We start from the raw sequence: 13,647 nt of genomic DNA on the forward strand, positions 1-13,647 counted from the left end.
ATTAGTGCTGTGAGGGGAAAGGGCGTACGTCATGTATGAGCAAGGTGTGAAGCACCGAGGAACATGAATTATTTTTCGCAGCTTTAGAGAAAAATCTTCTGAGTGATTTTTTGTCAGGGCCATCAAAGCTTTGCTGCATTGGTAATCGTCATTATGTATATAAGAAGATAAGCAAGGGCTTAGGAGGAGCCTTATTCTGCAAACCAACGTTCTGACTAGAGAACTAGTCTTCTCCTGGGCACCCAGGTGAAAATGTCTGCTTGTCGAAACTTTGCCTTGCGGACTGAGGTTCCTTCAAAACCCTTGCTCACATTTTTTTGGTTCCTGCATAGCCATCTTCTTCATCTCGTTCTACCCTAATCCTCAGCATGTGATTGACATAGGCTCAAACCTCATACTCTAAAAAGCACAGTATGCATGAGAGTGATGTCAGCGCAGAGGGAACCTGAAATACATGAAAATTACATGTAACCTATAAAAAAACCGCAGTGCACTGAAAAAAAAAAAAGTGCTCTCCGCAGCACATGCTGAATTCATGTAACCACATAGAAAACAAAGCACAAATATGTAGAAATGCTTGTAATATCTGCATTTTCCTTGTGAAGTCACACTTCAGGAGTTGTTTTGTCTAATTCAGTTTTGTATTCAAATAACCTCGGACAGAAAATAATCTTGAGACGAGATGTGGAATGAAATTGAATTGCGAATACCCTCATGTTCCTTAATTATTCTGAATTAGCAGTACATAACCAAATGTCTGCAGGCAACACATATGCGCGCTTGAACTGGCAAAAAAATAAATGTGTCACTTAAGTTTTCATGCCTGAATGTGCAAATATAACGAAAACTGAGCAGAGGTCTAGACGATCAAAAACGTAACATTGGCGGCGCTATTTGCATGGCAACGATGCAAATAGCAGCAAATAGAAACAGCAAGTACCCATATTGAAACAGTAATCTCTAAGGATAATAAAGCAGAGTGGACATACACAAAGTTAATGGGACTGTTTGGGCTAGAGCTGGCTAAGGTGCGAGTCAGGAAAAAAAGGACAAGACGAAAACCAAAGAGCTGGTGGGATGGGGAGGTGAAGAAGGCCATAGAGAAACATCAGGAAGCCTCCAGGGAACACAGATATTCTAAGCATAGGGGAGACCCAGAAGCAGACGTTGAGAGAAAATGGGATAAATACATAAAATGTAGAAGGGAGGCATCCTACTTAATCAATGAGAAAATTAGAAGACAAGGATCCCAGTGGCTGTCAAAAGTAAACAAAAGGGATAAAAATGCAGCTAAGAAATTCTGGCAACACTTGAATTCCCTTAGTAATAAGACTAGCCTAGAGCAGAGGTCTAGTGTTACAGATCAAGGTATTCGGCTAGAAGGGGAAAAGGCAATAGAGCATATACGACTAACGATGTCAGAAAAGTTTAAAGAACAAAGAAATGCAGTAGGTGCCTTAGTAGAGGACGATAGACCGGTTAGTGCAATTGTTCCAATTGGACAAAGAGAATGGGAAAGGGCTGAGAAGAGAGTACCAAGTAGCACATCAGCAGGCCCAGATGGTATTCTTATTAGGTTATTAAAGATGTTGGGCCCAAAGTCTAAGGAAACGTTAAGAGAGGTGGTGAGCAAAATGTTAATGGATGGCAAAATTCCTGATGAATGGAGACTAAGTAGAATGAGCATGATATATAAGGGAAAGGAGGAGAAAGCTGACATAGGCAACTACCGTCCCATAACAGTAACATCAGTGGTCTACAGGGTGGTGATGCAGATTATAAAGGACAGACTGCAGGCATGGGTACAGAGCAAGGGGGTGCTGGGAGAGCTGCAGAATGGCTTCCGGAAACAAAGGAGGTTAGAGGACAATCTATTCTCATTGACACAGTGTATCGAGGTAGCAGAAAAGGAACACAGACCCCTATGGCTAGCTTTTCTGGATATCAAAGGAGCCTATGACAGTGTACTTCAAGAATACTTATGGAGTATTCTGGATGTGTTAGGTGTGGAAAGCGGAGTAACCAATCTTTTAAAAGATATTTATAAGGATAACCAGGTGCTAATAAAATGGGAAAAAAAGGTGTCGAAGCCTGTAGAGGTAAAGAAGGGGCTTAGACAAGGATGTCCCCTGTCACCTTTGTTGTTCATGCTGTACCTGCAAGGATTAGAGGCTAAACCAGAGGGGAGTGGACTCGGCTTCAACATTTCTTTATTCAAGCAAGGAGAATTTATCTCACAGTCATTACCAGGACTAATGTATGCAGATGATATAGTACTGATGGCTGACAACAGGGTAGATTTGCAGGAGTTGATGGATATCTGCGGTACAGAGGGAGATAAGTTAGGTCTGCAGTTTAGCAAGGAAAAATCGGCAGTCATGATTTTTAATGATAATGAGGCCGGCGAACATAGGATACAGGAGGACATGCTGGAAGTAGTGGATAAGTGCAAGTATCTTGGAGTGTGGATAAATACTGGAGCTGAATACCTAACGGAGCATGAAAAATATGTGGCAGCTAAGGGAAGTAGAAACGCAGCTGTCATGAAAAACAGGGCACTGTGGAATTACAACAGGTATGAAGTGGTGCGAGGGATTTGGAAAGGGGTGATGGTTCCTAGTCTGACTTTTGCCAATGCAGTCCTGTGTATGAGATCAGAGGTCCGAGCACGGTTGGAAATTAAGCAGCGCGGGGTGGGTAGGCTTGCTTTGGGAGCTCATGGGAATACGCCAAACCAGGGTGTGCAGGGTGACCTGGGATGGTCTTCTTTTGAGAGCAGGGAAGCTGGCAGCAAGATAGCGTTTGAGCAACGATTGAGAAAAATGGGAGAAAAGCGGTGGGCTAGGAAAGTCTTCAGCTACCTCTACATGAGGAATGTTGACACAAGATGGAGAAGGCGGACAAGAAAATTGGCAAGCAAATATTTGGACAGCAGTAGGGGGACCAGCCAGGAATTATCAATTAAGAAAAAGGTTAAGGAAACAGAGAGGAGTCTGTGGAAAACAGGGATGGAGACTAAATCAGCATTAGAAATGTACCGAACTTTCAAGCAGGAAATAGCCAAAGAAAACATTTACGACAATTCTAGGGGCAGCCCATTGTTGTTCGAGGCTAGGACAGGAGTATTGCGGACTAAGACGTACCGAGTCAAGTACCAAGAGATAGACACGCTGTGCAGGGTGTGTGGGGAGGATGAGGAAACGCCTGAACACTTAATAATTTCCTGTAAAGGGCTCCGCCCTATAGTTCAAGGCAATGGGCCAGATTTAGCCAAAGCATTGGGGTTTAAGGATAATGAAGGGAAAATAGACTTTAAAAGGGTGGAAATAACCAAACGAACCAGCTTCCCGAACACATTGTAACCGAACGTGACCCTACTAGATTTAAAGAACGCTTGACATGTCATTTCGCTTCATAACCGATTGTTTCCTCTTCCTTTTTATTTGCAGTGCCTCCTTCATTTGAATTGTTGTATTTGAGCATTTTGACTTTTTGTACCTATGTTTAGACCATGAACGGTTATCTTTATGTGTTACCTCCCCCCCCCCCCCCCCCTATGTAATACCCCACCCGGGGCCTTTAAGGGTATAATAAATGATGATGATGATGATGATTGGTGGCTGAAAGGAAGGCAAGAATAGGTCCACACTATATATTACTATTCACGGCTAGGCGGCCTGTGGCGCCGCCACCCGATTCAAAGGGTTCAGCCTTATCCATCCATCCATCCATCGATGGCGATTTTCTAATAAGGCCCATGAGACCAAGGGAATGCTACAGGTCCGCTTTATGGGAGTGCCACATGCAAATCTGACAGGGTAGCAACATTGCTGCAGCAACAAAACAACTGTGTGTTGTTTTCTCATGATATTGAGCTCCCTGCTTTCAAAATTCCAGTACGCACTTCAATGCTGGTGCTTATAATGTCATGTAAATAATCCCTGATATGGTCCATAGGTTCACGAAGAGTCGGACACGACTGAACTGAAATATTCCCTATTTCAACCCCGCCCCCATCTCGATGCAGCGGCCGATTTTTGGCGGATAAAGCGATCAACAGTGGTTCTTTGAGAAACAAAATGCTCTGTTTCCGAAAAACTTATCCGATGCATATCAACACAGATATATGCACAGCTATTACTGTACTGGGTCCGCACGCTTGGCCGAAATGACTGACTCTCCTAGCTCAAATGCTGCAGCTGTACGGTAATAACCTGAAAATAATCAGATAACCTGATAATCCAAATAACTGACGTTCGCACTGCCGCTTCTGCGTTTTACTGTCGATTTCTAGCACTTCTTCATGGCGCCAGCTTTGAACCCAAGCACGAACCAGCTCTGAACCCAGGGCCTCGGTAGTAAGGCCTCTTTGGCCTGTTTGTAGATATTTTGCTTTGTCACATTTTTCCTACCCACAAGCTCACAACGGCTACAGTGCAACGGCAATGGGGGAAGAAGGGCGCTAAAAGTAGATGAGACTCTTTCCTTCAGCTATTTTGATTCCACAGCTAAATCCAGTCGAGGACCAGCGCTGTTATTTGCGCGATTATTTGTACTCATGAAGCAGAAGCAGAACACGGCTCTGCGAAATCGATGCTGGGTCGTCGAGGGGTTGGCTGTCTGGCTCGGCGTTGACGGTTCAGGGTCAGCAGCAGCGGCCGCACTACAAGCTGCTTCCGAGGGCAACGTCCCTCAACCTGGGCGAACACGCTGCCGCTCGTTCGCTGCCCGGGACATAGCTTGCAATCCGCGCTTGCAATCCGGACATGTAGGGAACGGCATCGAAGCACAGGCCCCGGTGCAAGGAAACGAGCAACCCCGGCTGCAGAACGGCGGAGAGGTCGGTATGCTCACCTCGGGACTTAATTAAGGAAGAGGGCCGGCTTCCTGCACCGTAAGCGGTACTTCAGCGAGAGCACGACACAGTGATCACCACACTCGCTGACTGGTAAACGCGCACGAACAAAACCAGTAGAGGACCCACTTTCTCGCACCACGATCACGATTACCAGAGATATATCCAAACCGATAGCATCGCATGCAGTCTCAAGCAACTCATTGCAACAATATAAAAATAAAAAAATGCACTGATTGCCAACGTTGCCAGAGAAACAATGAATATGGGGGTTTGCAAATAATAATGAAAATGACGCCTAAAACATAACATAGCATAATCAATCTATAAGAATTTACTGATTAAAATTATTATAGGTCTGATAAGTTGCTTCCGTTGGTGTAGGTAGTTCTTTTTTTAGTAGTTGTTGGTTTTGCTCTTAAACCCTAGATGGCAGGCTATGCCAAATCATAGAGTTTCTGTATTAGTACGTATTAGCTCTACATCAGCGTACTACGGTACTCCAATGAAAGAGTGGTCACTCTACCTCTACTACCCACCGTGCTACCCACTCCATAATCCTTTCTGTATGCCCACTCCCCCCTCTACGAGAATACATACATCGTGCTACATCAGCCTGACAAGCACCGTTTAAGTAGACAGTTGTTTACCGTTGTGCACATGGAAGCGTTTTGAATATTTGCAGTGTCGATATCATTTTCAATCACGGATACCAAGCAGGGTGCTTACACCAACTTGTCGCTCACCGGACGTGCTATGTGAACGTGATGTTGGCCGGCGATGTGATTGGTTTTCGACGCTTTCCCGGTTAGTGGAGTGCTTTCCACGGGTAGACGCGCGCCACCGCCTATGCGGATGGATTAGGCGAGCCGCAAGTCGCTGCCCGCAGACTGGCGGAGACGGCGATCGCCGCCTTGGACATTCTGGTAAGCGCCCAGCCTTTCCGCCGACGCCCCAGCCGCCTTCGTAGCGCGTGGGGCGTCGCTTACCGTAGGCCATAGCAGGCTGCCTATGGAGCAGACTCTGTATCAAAGGATGCCCGAGATCCGTGCAGCCGTTTTCGCGGAGACAGCGGGAGCTTCAGTGCTTTGCTGTGAAGCCCGCCGCTCGCTAGAGTCGAAACCCCCAGTCAGGATTGCTGCGCTCGAAGCAGGATTGAAGCGTTCAAGCTTATGTCGAGGCACGTGTATTTATCCCTGTTTGGAAACGTCTTTCCGCGCGTACGTGTCTCGTGCGTCACAGACAGACTCGAGCGTTTTGTACGCATCACCGGGATCTAAGCACGCACCAAAGCCACACGACGTTTTTAGCGGATGCAGTGGCGATGTCCAGCTTTTGACGAACGGTCATAATTTGGCAGGAGCTGAAGCTGCTGTTTTTTGGTAGCAATACGAGCGCGGATGCCCTAGTTGCTTTATTTGCCCGATAAGCGCTCCTTCTCCAGTACGCCGGTACCCGGCCATTACGTTTGATGCTGGAATTCGAAGATTATTTAGCGAGGCTAGTGTTTTTAATCGCTGTTGCAGCAAACACGTACTTTTTCCATCAATAAAAATTCGAAATACTTGCGGTTGGAAACTGAAACTCATTTTGGGAAGTTCTTGTAGCTAGCAAAGTTTTCAGCGAGGTTCTGATCTTTTCGAAGTTGCTATGAACAAATATTGATGCCGAGTTCAGGATGTTCTTTTTTCTGTATATTTTTTTTTTAATTCACTTCACGAGTTCACTTCTGTAGCTTACAACGAGTGCACGACATTTGGTAACAGCAGACTATGATTGAGCAGCGTGAGAAACGACGAAGTCTGCATTCCCGTCGACCATGCTCTGACGCCTAGAATTCCGAAACCACATTTTGATGCCTTCCGTGGAAGCAGAAACAAGGTGTGTGTGTGTGTGTGTGTGTGTGTGGGAGGGGGGGGGGGGTTGATGCGCGTCGAACAATATGCAGCAAGCAGCCTTCACAAAGTTGTTTAGAGAAGCTAGTGCAATGCGTAGTGCAGTGAAATTGCTCGGACTTTCGCCTCGGCCGTCACACGAGTTGTGCAACATTCGTTTCGCACTAAACTGATTCGAGAAAAAAACGTTGGAGCGGAGCGGATTCGATCATTCGAACCGAAGAAGTGCGTCTAAGCAATATGAAGGTGTGTTTTTCGAGATCCGTTACTGACAGACGCCGAATCCTTTTTGGCTACAGCGCCGAACAAGCCCACAAATGGTGAATATATAGAATGGCAGACAGGACACCCTGGGCCGAGATATTGTGTCGAAATTGAGGCCGCGTCCGAGAGACGGCCGGAGGGAGGACGACCCTGACCCTCGGAACCGCTAACTCGTGTGTGCGCAACAGGCAAGGTATATGTCAACAGGGCCCGTATTCTGAGTTTACGTCATTATCGAAGTGTCGCTGTATCACGTGACCTCGAGTGATCTGATTGGTTGAAAAGCCGGTACCACTACAGAACCGGAAGAGGTGGCAACATCATGTTCCGGCATTTCCACCAATCACATGACTCGAGGTCGAGGAGATAGCAACACTTTCGATAACGACGCAAATTTGGAATACGGGCCCAGGGTCTGTATTCCGAGTTTGCGTCGTTATCGAAAGTGTCGCTATCTTCCTGACCGCGAGTCATCTGATTAGTGGAAACGCCGGAACATGATGTTGCCTCCTCATCCGGTTCCGTAGTGGCAACACCCGGTTCCGGCGTTTCGACCAATCGAATGACTCGAGATCACGTGAGATAGCGACACTTTAATAACGACGCAAATTCAGAATACGGGCCCTGGAATATCACATTGCTCGCACACCGCCGGAGGGACGAGAGCACGTGTGTGGCGCCGAAAGTGTTCCATAACGGCTCTAAAATAGCCGTTTGGAACTTAATAAAGAATTTTATCCATCCATCTTTTGAGAAGGAGGGTGGCATCGTCGATGCTGAGGAACCGAGGCATTGGTGAGGGTAGAGCCTCCATGTGGGTTGCAGATATCTGCGCGGAGCTATGTGAACTTAGCAGGTCACGTGAGATCTACTCTGTTCGAATAATGGGTTGTGGATTAGCCGCCAGACGATGTATGTTCTGGCATATTTCCGGGCAGCGACTGACGCGTTGTTCGTATATAACCCAAAGTAGCTCCGCTGCAAGAATAGCGGGGAGTTTCATATTTAGGTAGAGGAAAAACCGTTCAGCGTCGTCGTTGTGTACCTCCTTCCACTCGTGTCTGTCCTTTTGCGCTGCTGCTTAAACATGGATGGACACCAACTAGCCCAAACCTCCGTTCTTCTACAGCCAAAAGTAGATCAGATCAGGATTCTTGGGATGGTAATATCACGAGCATAATTAACGGAGAAGTCCTGAAGAAATTAGAAAGTTACGCGATGCAAACCCTCAGGCTCTTGAGGAGGGTCGCCGCTAAAGAAAGAGGCCTCAAGGAGAGAAACCGACTAGAACTAATCCAGGCGTATATACGTAATACACAGAATCAGCCTCGACATCAAGGCTGGAGACTGGCTGATCCGAAGATGCGTTAAGAAGCCGCTAGGACTGCTCAAACTCGTGGTGTACAACACGTGGGCAGAATTTGTGGAGGCAGTCTCCCAGTTAGACTAAGCACGACCGAGACGGGCAGGGTGCAAAAGTAGGACTTCCAGACAGAGGAATAAAAAACAAAGTTACAATTAGTAGGGAAAGCAGGAACGCCTTGGTAGTCCCCCCTTCCCTCGTGCATCCAGAATTGAATGTCGAAAGAAGGGCCAACGAGCCGAAGCTCTAGAGCGACGGTTCAAAAATATTTGGCGAAGGAAGTCGTCTATGTCGATGCGGCGAGTGGCAGAACTGGTGCGGCGGTAGCCTCGATGGCCGAGGGGCGCCGGTATCCGCGGCAGCCAGCACAAGCCGCAACATAGAGACTGAGGAGCAAGTTGCGATAGCTTACGTAGGAACGGAATAATAATTGGTTCACAGGAAGGGGAAGGCGCAGCTACTATCTGTCACACTTGCGGAATTGCAAAGTTCATAATTAGCGACAGCAACCAAAATTTTGGAAACGGGAGGATATCGCCGGAAGGTTGGTTGGTTGGTTTGTGGGGTTTAACGTCCCAAAGCAACTCAGGCTATGAGAGACGCCGTAGTGGAGGACTCCGGAAATTTCGACCACCTGGGGTTTTTTAACGTGCACTGACATCGCACAGCACACGGGCGCCTTGCTTTTCGCCTCCATCGAAAAGCTGCCGCCGAGGCCGGGATTCGATCCCGCATCCTTGGGAACAGTAGTCGAGCGCCGTAACCACTGCGCCACCCCGGCGGGGAGCGAAAATCCTCATCCAAAGAAAGCTGAATAGGAATATTCGGTTAATTTGGACACCCGCTGACGCTGCCGTCCCTGGTAACGAGGCTGCTCACGAGCTAGCCCGAGCTCTCTACTTCCGGGTAGCTATCGAGCATCCCGAACACTGGGCATACGACGAGCGTCTGCAAAATTACGGGGAAGTCATCGAACATTATAAATTGGGACGTAGACTGGTACCCCCGCCAGATGTTAGGCTACAAACTAATACCTTCATGAACCCGGTCTGGGCGTTTTCATGCGCTACCAGACCTTAGGGACAATGGTCAGTGCAAACACTGTGGGGCGAGAGGGACCCTCGATCACGTAATTTGGGACTAGTGCCCTCAATCCCCAGGAATAGGACAAAATATAACAAGTAGAGAAGCCTCGGATACCCTGTTGCGAAGCGCGGACTCTGCGATCCAGCTACGCACCGTCCATCTGGCTGAAGAGGCCGCAACAAGCCAAGGGCTACCTGCCAGCCTATAATCCGCGGGCGCACGCCGATTTCAGGTGGAAATAAAAGTGATCCAACCAGCCCATGCATAGACGAAGCTGATCCCACCGGGCGGCGCCTTTCATCTGGCGCATCCCACACAGCAAACAGAAGCAGAGCCAGATGTCTAGGGTTAGTACAGCAGGCATTAGCGGCGTTTGAAATTGATTTGCAGGATAGAAAAGGCACTGCATCTGTCACAATTCTCCGCGGACATAATTATAATTTGTTCACAGGGAGGGAAAGGGGTCGTATCTCTGACACCTGAACCGCGCCGCAAGGGAAGGTAGGAAGGGGGGGTGGGGAAGGTAAAGTGAAAAGAGAGGAGGAGGAGCCGTAGTAAAGGGCTACGGAGAAATTTAGACCACCTGGGGATCCTCTCCGCGGACACATGTACCACACCGTAAAGGAAGGGAGGAAGGTGGGAGTGAAAGAAGAGAGGGAGATAGAGGGGTACGATCCACCGCACTATAATGGATTTCGGCTCATCAAACTTTAGTGGTCCAAAGTGCCCCTATAATTTTTACAGTATGACCTGTAGAGCGCTGGCGTAAGTGAACAATTCGCAAGTATAGCTAAATAAATTCGGGCTTTATTATATCAACCCTACAAGTGCAGCGATAAAGCACACCAACAAAACGTACAAAACAGCCAGTATATATAAAAGTGACCAATACGCATACGTAAAGCGGACTACACATCCAGACGGGAGCTCACGTGTGAAAGTCCCACTGCAATGTGACACCGACGGTAGAGTCCTCACTTTTGCACGGTGCATCAGTCCGCTGCATGCCGCGAGCTCAGTTTTATCAGCGCCAAGCGTTTTCAAAGAAATGAAAAGCATGCCAGACGACGCAACACGACTTAGCGATGGTCTCACGTAAACCGAAAAAACGAAGGACTTACAAAACTGGGAAGAATCCTGCCAAATAGCAATGACTTTCATGTAACACGAGAACGTCGCAACCGGCATGTTCTCAGACAAGCGAGCTAACTTCGTACCATTCCCGGAAGCACCAGAGCAGACGTACGGCAGCGACAAGGAACTCGTTGCCTCCTTCGCATGCACTTAACAAGGCCTGCAAAATCGCACCAGTGCCGATGCAACATTAAAAGGGGACGCAGCAAGAGTGTTGCAAAATTAAAAAGAAAACGAAGCGTTCTTCTTTTTTTTTTTTTTTTAAATAGCCTACCATTTCATAAATCAGAGTAAAACATATTTATTATTCTTACCTTGGTACACAGCTATGTAATTTTTAGTTTTATATTTTCCTCATTTGAGTGTTTGGTCCCCCGACCTGTGGCTGTGCTCCAGTGCCGCTAAACCGCTTTTGGGCCCAGCCTTCCCCACCAGTCCGCCATGCACGAACTGCCGCCGCGAGAACCAGTGCAGTCGCACGACGGGCCGCGCGTCATCTGCAGGAAAGATTCGACCTACGGATCGGATAGACTCGAAGCCAGTGCTCGTTTCCATCCTCAGAATGAAGGTCGAACGGGTGCAGCCGGCCTCTCATGCGGCCGCCGGTGCAAAGCGTTACAAAAATTACGAAGGATCGATTCTCTTTGCTTGGCTTTATAATTCTTAGAGTTCCATGCAAGCGTGTGTTAATTCCTTCGAGTTATGTTTCGTAAGACTTGGTTTTCACAAGGCTGATGATGTTTGTAGCTGTTTTCTTTTCTCGGGAATCGCATGGCCGCGAATACTGTGGATGCGCATTAGCCTGTATTTGAAGAGTTAGGTTTGAGAAAATTTTAATTATATCCGGTTGCGTGCTCAAGTAGTGTGCGATCAAAACTTTACGGTACGCGAGTCAGCAGAAAAAAAAATATTTCGGCGCATTTATACACCTATTCTTTACACAGTTCAGTTCAGTCGTGTCCGACTCTTCGTGACCCTATGGACCATATCACTCCACGCTTTCCGATCTCTCACTATCTTCGTGACCCTATGGACCATATCACTGCACGCTTTCCGATCTCTCACTATCTTCCTAACATCACATAGCTTCATCTGCAGCGCCTCGAGGATGCCATCTAACCATCGCGTTCGCTGCCTACCCCTTCTCCGGCGACCCTCAACCTTTCCCAACATCAAAGCTTTCTCCAGCGACCCCTCTCTTCTCATCAGATAACCAAAGTAGCTGAGCGTTAACTATTCTTTATACACTGGTGGCAATACCACTAGCTGAGTCGCTAGGGAAAGCTACAATGAACATTTTTCCGAGAACACTCGTCCCGCAAAAATTCGATCGCGATAGTGCAGTAATTATAATAAAATAATGCTTTTATAAAACATTGCATTGTTTCTCCATTTTTTGGTCTCGCTAGAGTGAAAAAGGCATCTGTGCCAATGCTCGAGAATGATCCCGCGCCGGACTTCCACGGCCGTCTGGAACATGTTGGTTCCTTTTGGTTTGGTAAAACTCCCGCAGTAGGGGTCCTGAAGGACACTCGGGGCCAAGTGTAGAGGGCAGCTCCCACGTCGATCGGCACAAAGAGCCCGAAGCTGATCATGTAGTGAAGCACTTTTTAACACTTTGTCCCAATGTTCCTTGTTCTTGGCGTAGGCGTCGCTCGATGCGCAACCACACAGCATATAGTTTAAGTCTACAAGGTCACTGCACCGTTAACACACGTCTGTCGTAGTCTGGGTCGATGTGCTTCATGCGCCAGGGGTTGGGGTATGAGTTCGTTTGGAACAAGCGTAACGTGACTGACATGCCCAGCTTTCTGGATGGATGGATGGATGGACGGACGGACGGACGGACGGACGGACGGATGGATGGATGGATTATAGGAGCGTCCCCTTTAAAACGGGGTGGTAGCAGTAGCTATCATGCTCATTTTTCTCCATATATCTTAATTATTGATTTAGAATGGTTAACTAAACCATCATTCTATTTATTAAATTTTTGTTCCTACATTACTAACATTATGTCACTTCTCTGCTTTTAAGCCACCAATCTTCCAGTCGTTTTTTGCTAGTTTCCACCGCCGGTTTATTCACCCGGCCACTGGTATCTCTAAACCCCAGAGCTTCAGGAACAGTGATTGCGCCTGCATCAACTTCCGGATGGATACCATTACATTCGAGTATAATATGGTCAATTGTTTCACTGGAGTTTCCACATACAACACATGCGTCATCTCCATTGTTAAATTTCTTTTTGTAGCTGCGTGTTCTAAGGCACCCTGATCTAGCTTCAAAAAGTGGGGCACTGCCTCTTGAGTTATCAAAGAAATCTTCCTTCCTGATCTGCATTTTGCACTTACGGTATAAATCCACACTCTGTTTCTTTTCCATCGAATTTATCGAATTTTTACCTTGTGTGTTTTTCACCTGTTGCTTAATGCTCTTTATTTCTCCGTCCTTGTGACTAGCATACTTACTAGTTAGTTTCCTAGTTCTTTTCCTCCATTGTGGGTCCACGCTTTTTAAGTACAGGTATTTAAATACTTTAGCTGCCCATCTGGGACATGTACTACTCACGCCATCTACCGGAAGGTGGCGGCGACAGGGTGCGTTACTTAACGGGAACGGGTACAAAAAAATACGTAAAACGAGAACAAAAGCACGTACGCAAAATGATTCCGGGATTTCTTATCCGGGAGGGGAAGTGCTCGTCTGCCTAGATAAAAGTGCTTAGTGAGCTCATTGTACGTGAATAATTGATCTCTGTACTCGATATGTGGAGTAACAGGGGAAACCGGAGGGACGCGGTCGATGAGTCCTCGCGCCGCCTCGTGTGCGATCTCATTGAGATTCCGCAGGCCGCCCCCTAAGCTGCTCATGTGTGCCGGGAATCATACGATGGAGTGATCGGTGATGTTACTTCCGCCTAATATCCGTAGCGTCGTCTTGTCTATCCCGCCCTTGGCGAAAGCTCGAGTGGCTGCTCTAGAGTCGCTGTATACAGTTGCGAAGTTCCTTGGGCAAAAGAAGAGAAAAAAATATATGCTGCGCATCAA

The 13,647-nt window shown here is 47.4% G+C and overlaps 2 protein-coding genes across 5 annotated transcripts in view; one reads left to right on the plus strand and one right to left on the minus strand.

The window, feature by feature from the left end:
• Positions 1-10,697, minus strand: part of LOC146201240 (PAT complex subunit CCDC47) — a 66,257-nt gene extending 55,560 nt beyond the window's left edge. The window contains exon 1 of one of the 3 annotated variants that reach the window (XM_084595718.1): positions 10,585-10,697. The gene's annotated coding sequence lies outside the window, so the exon portion shown is untranslated. Of the gene's footprint in view, positions 1-4,854; positions 5,068-5,601; positions 5,736-10,584 lie in introns of those variants that run through there. The other 2 variants (XM_084595716.1, XM_084595717.1) reach the window with 2 other exon arrangements.
• The window catches only part of LOC146201241 (glycoprotein-N-acetylgalactosamine 3-beta-galactosyltransferase 1-like), a 201,685-nt gene continuing 193,682 nt past the window's right edge, over positions 5,645-13,647 (plus strand). For both annotated transcript variants that reach the window (XM_084595722.1, XM_084595730.1), the window contains exon 1: positions 5,645-5,781. The gene's annotated coding sequence lies outside the window, so the exon portion shown is untranslated. The remainder of the gene's footprint in view (positions 5,782-13,647) is intronic.

Source organism: Amblyomma maculatum, chromosome 2, assembly GCF_055883805.1.
Source record: "Amblyomma maculatum isolate TAMU_Amacu chromosome 2, ASM5588380v1, whole genome shotgun sequence".
Lineage (NCBI taxonomy): Eukaryota > Metazoa > Arthropoda > Arachnida > Ixodida > Ixodidae > Amblyomma > Amblyomma maculatum.